The sequence below is a fragment of the Zea mays genome, chromosome 8 (assembly GCF_902167145.1).
Source record: "Zea mays cultivar B73 chromosome 8, Zm-B73-REFERENCE-NAM-5.0, whole genome shotgun sequence".
NCBI lineage: Eukaryota > Viridiplantae > Streptophyta > Magnoliopsida > Poales > Poaceae > Zea > Zea mays.
Genome location: NC_050103.1, coordinates 8647821 through 8654801, shown reverse-complemented (window position 1 = coordinate 8654801; position 6981 = coordinate 8647821).

The window sequence follows — 6981 nt, the reverse complement described above, 5'->3', positions numbered from 1 at the left end:
ACTTGTTGAACAAATGGACACGATGGAGACTCGTCTATCACAACCTACAACTTCTTTCGCATGTGATTATAATCATGCTTTTCCATCCTATGATGGTATAGATGCTAAAAATATATTGAGTAAAAAACTAAGATAGATTGTTTTTTGTAAAATATTTTATGTGTGAACGACAAAAGATAAAAAAAGGCAACTAGTGTTTTGACACATTCTGCTTTATCTTGGTGGAAGTCCTTAACTCCATCTGATAAACCACCAACTTGGGTTACTATGAAAATGCTTATGAGAGAACGATTTGTTTCTCCCAATGATGCCATGCCTTCAAATAAACTTGAGTTATCTTTATTACATGATTATTGTACTAGTAATTCTTGTGATAAAAAAGAGTTGTGTGATAATTCTTCTATTACTTATATGCCACAACTTGAGCACAAACTTGATGTTGTTTCTTCCAATACTGTTAATCGTGCTAAAATTAGAACTTTCAATCCTATAACTACCGTGCATGATGAGTTGGAATTATTACCTTCTTTAAATACTTCGGGCTATATTGAATTTGATGTTCTATGTAATCTAAATAATTTAGAGGAGAAGCTTTCTTTTAGTGTTGTTTTGCCATGGTTATCTAAACATATATATCATGTTACTGAAAGATATAATTGGAAAGGAGAATATATGGTACATCGAGTATATATTTGTTCAAATATGAAATCTCATTTTGTCATGAAACAACATGATCAACTAGAGGGCTATGTTAAAGCTAACCATATCACGTCCAGTTCCACTTGTCCTTCTTTGTATGTTTTACAACAACAGGGTCAACTTCATGAAAGGGAGCGAGGTTGGATGAAATCAAGCGCACTACATCAACACCTTTTGCAGGCACCAAAGACTTTGAGTCGAGGACGACTCAAAACAAGGAAGGGGAGAATGATGAGTACATGTATATCAACTATTTGGTCAAGTCCCAATCAATCAGAGTCCCAAGCTAAAGGCGAGTTGAAGTCTAATTTATTCGCCAATCTGGTTTGGACTGCAAGAGTGGGTCTCGCGAAAACGGACGTCGATGGTACATACGGACTCCGTTTTCGACGTTCCAGACACTGTTGGAAAGCTAAGAAGATAAGATTTCTAACCCAACTGGTCCCACGTCAATAGATGATTGGAGTTGATCAGAATCGTCATAGCCAGATGACATCCAGAATCTGCCAGAAATCAACGGCGCATGTTTTTGGACCTAAAGCCCTTATACATTCTGAGGTTGCTCAGCCACCCCCTTAGCCATTATATTACCCAAAAATTATTTTAAGTACTTACTAAAACAATATAGAGATCGTAAAACAAAATATTTTAAATAAGAATTTTCTCACCTTGAAAGTCACATATCTGTTGGGGACTTGTTCTCAAATGCTATGAGTTAAGAACAAGGCAACACAAAAAATGTTAAATGTTAATGCCATTCGTCCTTCGAGACATTATTTTCCTTAGGATATAATGATCTTCAGACGAAGGTTATGAAGGACATACCTTCATCATTGCAACATACGATAATAAAAAGCGAATCATATGGAATGTAAGAGATAACATGAACAACTATATAACATTATCAGCTCATTTCTATTTTATTATCATGGAAAAATAGAAATGATATCAAATTACAAATGTACCTTCGGCTTGAAAGAAGGTAAAGGTACGAGCGTGACGCAAAAGCAAATGCCAAGTCAGCGTGACGCAAAAGCAAATGCCAAGTCAGCGTGAACAGTATGGGAGCACTGTTCATCTATTTATAGGCATGGGACGCAGCCCATGTAAAATTACACCCATGCCCTTTACATTTGCTAATGATTCTATAGTGATCCATCTAGGTCTAAATGACCTTTTCCCTTTTAAGTCGGTTCCCTTTTCTGCGGTCATGCCGAAGCTCCCTTGCGCGTAGCTTCGTTGCTGCGTCAACCTTCGTATTCTTTGTGCTTCTCACACTGTGGTTCCGATCCGAGTCCGAAGGTACCTGTTCATGCATTATACTCCAGAAACATTGTTAAATCATGTTTTTGAGGACCTTTGGAAGACGAAGGCCCCCAACAGTAGCCCCTCACAATATTAATTTGTTAGAATAACAAATTCATATTGCGATATGGACGAAGGCCTTAAGCCGAAGGTCCAAAAAACACCTTCCCTTTGCTAGAATAGCAACAGTCGATGATAGACGGGGCCCTGCAATTTGGAACACACTAGGCGTATAAATAGGAACTCACCCCGAGCATATTTAGTACGCTATCTGCTGCCTGCTTTGCTTGCTCAATTTTTTAGCTCTTGCCTACCAACGCTTGCTTGGTTTCTTAGACCTTCTAAGCTTCGGCTTTAAGGACTCATTTTTGTGATTTCCGAAGATAAGATGTCTCAAGATAAAAAAGTTGTTGCTGAGACGAAGCTGAGCGAAGAGGAGAAGCTCCTTGAGGAGAAAACTGCTGGATTCATTGAGTCAATTGCAAAAACAAATACAGAGAAGATTACAAAAGAGATTCTAGAAGGCTTATCTGAAGATACTGATGACAACGACAACTATGATGCAGAAAGTGGAGGCGAAGATTCTGAAGATCGACCCTGGCGACCAAGTCATGTAGTATTCGGGAAATCAACTATCAAACAGAGTCATCTTGATAATATGAGAGGAAGGTATTTTCGAGATATGTCTATTGTGAGGGTTGACACAGACATGGTCGTTCCTGCTCCCGAAGAAAACGAAGTTGTGATCTACCGGAGCTTCTTCAAAGCTGGGCTTCGGTTTCCGTTGAGCAGATTTGTGGTTGAAGTTTTAAAGACTTATCAGATTTTTCTTCATCAGATCACTCCCGAAGCAATTATTAGAATGGGGATCTTCGTCTGGGCTGTAAGGAGTCAAGGTCTAGAGCCAAGTGCAAAATGTTTTTGCAGCATGCATGAACTTTCATATGAGACGAAGCCCTGGGGTAAAGAACAATATCATAATAATTTTTGTTGCTATGGCTTCGTTGCTCGTTCTGGCTCAAGCTACCCAGTGCCAACTTTTTGGAAGAGGTGGCCCGGGGCCTGGATGGGAGAGTGGTTTTATGTAAAAAATGATTTGAAGGCGAGAGAAGATATTGAAGAGATCATCATGCGACCAATCTGGTCCCGCTTCGGCCTCCGCAAACCGAAGGTAGAGATTGATGAGGCAGCCGAAGCATGCCAAAGGGCCTTCAGCATAGTTTGCACTTTTATAAGGACGAGAGATTTAGTTCAAGAACATGTAGCCTACAGGATATGGCCACTAATAGACAGCTGGGAAATGCCAAAGGAAACCATCACTAACCCTAGCGAAGGTGGTTTGGTTCGATTGAAATATACCTTCAGGTTTGGATACCAATTTATCGAACCAGACGATGACTGGTTGAAGTGTGTTGAAAATACTAGTGATGAACTACTTGGAGCATACTCCAAGTCTGAAGATAATGCACTACCTGTGGCCTTCGGGAGCCGAAAAAAGAAAAAGGCTAAATAGAGTTTTTGATGCTATTGGATTTGTGTACCCTGACTATCGCTACCCGCCGTGGGGGCAGAAAAGAAAGGGTGCAACTTCTGGGAAGACTGCTGCTTCGGCTGCTTCAAGCGAGCCCGCACCGAAGAGGAAAAAGTTGAAGGTCCTGACTCACCGACCGCGCTACATTGAACCGGCCACAATGCCTGAATTTGGCAGTGAGACTTCTTCAGCTATTGAAGCCAAGGGACCTGCTCTTATGCAGAGGATTGAAGAGCCGACTGCAATGCCGAAGACTGACAAAATTGAAGAACCGAGGACCAAAGGGACGAAAACATTAGAAGTTCTTAGCCCTTCGACAGGAGTGGAGGTGCCGAAGACACAAAAAGGTCTAGTAGCAACCCCAAGAGAAAAAGGATGGCTAGTGTATTAGATGTGCTGGAGACGATAAAAGCTTTAAGCTCTACTCCAGGAAAAATTGCCAAGGCTTCGAAAACACAGATTGAAACCGAGACAAAGCTGACCGAAGCTGAAGCTATACTGAGCCAGGCTGACGCCGAAGCTGGGCCTTCAGTGCCCGCCAAGGAGAAATCCTCGGAAACTAGAGAAAAAGCAGCGAAAGAAGAAGGTATAGAACAGATTTTGCCTGAAAAAGCTGTCGCTCCTGCTCCCGAAGTCCTTGATTATATTATTCGACACGCTTCGAGAAAAAGATTATCTGAAGAATAAATTTTTGAAGCTAAACACTATGCCCGAGAACTGAAATACCCAAGAGGGGCCTTAGTGTTTAATGGCACTGACGAAGATGACTTCTTATATTGACTCCCAGACAACAAAGAATTTTCTGTCTGCCGGGAGATGGCTAGAAGTATGGGGTTCCCGAAGCTTGAAGCTGGCCTCTGTGCCATGACGAAGGACGATATTGCGGATAGCCTTGCATATAACAGTCTGAAGGTACAAAAATGGCGTATTTGGAAGTTTATGAATTTTGAAGTATTCGTTTGCTCTTATATTAACCCATTCATTCTTTCGTGTAGGGCTTAATACTTAGCAACGCCTTAAGGGCGCAAAAGAATGTCGAAGACGAGAGTTGCACTATTGCTCTCAACAACCTTCGAACAGAGGTTATCAAGCTGAGGAACGAAGCTTTGGAAAAAGACAAAATTCTACTTACATTGATGGATAAAGTAAAAGAAGATGAAGCTAACTTCAAAACCCAAATTGAAGCCCAAAAAATTGAGATTGAAGACCTTCGGAAACAACTAGCTGAAGCTAAAGAGAAATGCGCAGTCGCAGAAGCTAAACGAGAAATTAGCGAACACTGGACAAATCATTTAGAGAAAAACATTGAAGAACTTCGCACATCCAAGGAAAGATGCTTTGAAAGATCTATGGACTGTGTGAAGAAAATAAAAACCAGTTTTGCTAACGTGGGCGCCTATTCTTCCGAAGAAAACTTTATACAAGGCGACCCGAAGGCGTTATTGAATGGTTAAGTGGGGAGACCGAAGCCTTTGAAGAAATTCTAAGTGACCGCGGGGATGTATGTGCCTTCTCTGGTGTGAGGGGAATTGCAGCTATTTTGGAGAAGTCAGGTTGTGAGCATGTTAAAACCTTGGCTCAGGCCGAAGCTGCCCTCTGCATTGATGATACGAAGGACCCCTCGGCCGAAGCAAGCTTAATAGCTGGAAAAATTTCACTGACATATGGGAAAATGGCGGCCGAGGAATGGCCCATGAAATAATAAAGAAAAACGAAAAAGATATTCACGACACTCGAGAGTCAATAAAAGCAGCTGAAAAGGCTGCAGAGCTTGAGAGACGAATATGTATTACTTAATGGTTTTTTAACTTTGTTGTTTATTTTTGTGACTTCGAACTGATTTACGTTTTCTACCGCAGCTGAACTATCTCCTCCCCAGGGCCCTTCGAGTCACTGGCCGACCCAGAGGCAAAGGAATCAACATAAATTATTAACATGGCTGAAACTATTGTAAATGAAGTCGTTACCTAACTGCTGACCGAAGCTGCAAATAAAGTTTTGAAAGAAGAAGAATAGCTATTGTAAAAACATTGCTAGAATATTAATGTAACATTTGCTGGACTATGCTTGTAATATTTGGTGCTCATGGGTTTTGAATGTAATATATGAATGGTTTTGTAATTCATTTCTTTGCGATGCACGAAACTTTTATGTATATACCGTTTTTGAGCCTTCGGCGAAAAAACACCTTCCCTTCTTTTCATGCTTCGTAAAGAAGAGCTTCGTAAAAAATCCTCCAAGCATCGCAAAAACATTAATGCTTCGTCAACAATAGATTTTTTCCTCCACATCAGAGCTGATGAAGCTGTATTTCTTCAAAACTTATTTTGTGCCTTAGCACAATTTCACTTTTTCGAAGCATTCTTTGAAGGTCAACATTGTATCCCCTTCTTGTGCCATTGATGCAATATGATGTATGATGTTATGTTATGCGAAATGATGTGATGATGTTATGTTATGCAAAATGATATTTATGCCGAAGACACACACTCACACCCCCATAGTGGAATACACAATCTCTTTGCCGCTTATTTTTCGGCTTCACCGCTTATTTTTCGGTGTATCAGCGCTGACTTTTCGCTGTAAGTTCTGCATTCCCTTAGGAACGTCTTTTGAACTTCTTCGCCTTCTATTTCGGCGGTATTCGCGTTGACTTTTCACGCTTCGCCTTATATTTCGGCGGTATTTGGCTCTGCATTCCCTTTGGAACGACTTTTGAGCAGAAAACTTACACTGCGCTCCCTTAGGAATGACTTTTTGTATCTTCGACAAACTTACGCTGTGTTCCGTAGAACGACTTTTTGTAGCTTCGGAGATACTTGTAATGTGATTTTTAGCCGTGCGTTCCCTTGGGAACAACTTTTGTGCTTCAACGACTTTTTTGGACTTTGTGAGTCTGTGAAGATATATTTCACTTATGGCAAAAACGAAGCTATTACAAGAAATTGAAAATGACAAGAAAACTAGGTTTTCAATAATTGTTCCTTAGTAAAAAAGGAAATGACAATGAATGTAAAAACTGTTTCAGTGGTAGGATATCTCTCAATAGATATGCTTTGATTCTGGCACAGTACTATTGACTGTGCGAGCTTCGGACTCCTCCCTAAAATCTCGCTGCTGATGGGTCTGTTGGCTCCCTTCTGGCTGCTAGCCTCGTGAATATACAGGTTGTAGTGGTGGCGGAGGTGGGGGCTGTGGCCAGGATGCCTGTGGCTGACTAGCCGAAGCAACAGACGCTATAGGATGGTTACCCACATACTCTGGTATGTAGGGTGAGTGATACGAAGCAGTATGCATGACCTGCTTCGGCTGGTTCTGCTGAGCTGCAGCTTTTGCTATTTCCTTTTGTTTCTGAACGGTGACATGGCACATCCTTGTAGTATGGCCCTTGTCCTCACCACAAAATAAGCAATAAATTTTTCTAGGATGATCCCCAAACCTTCCTC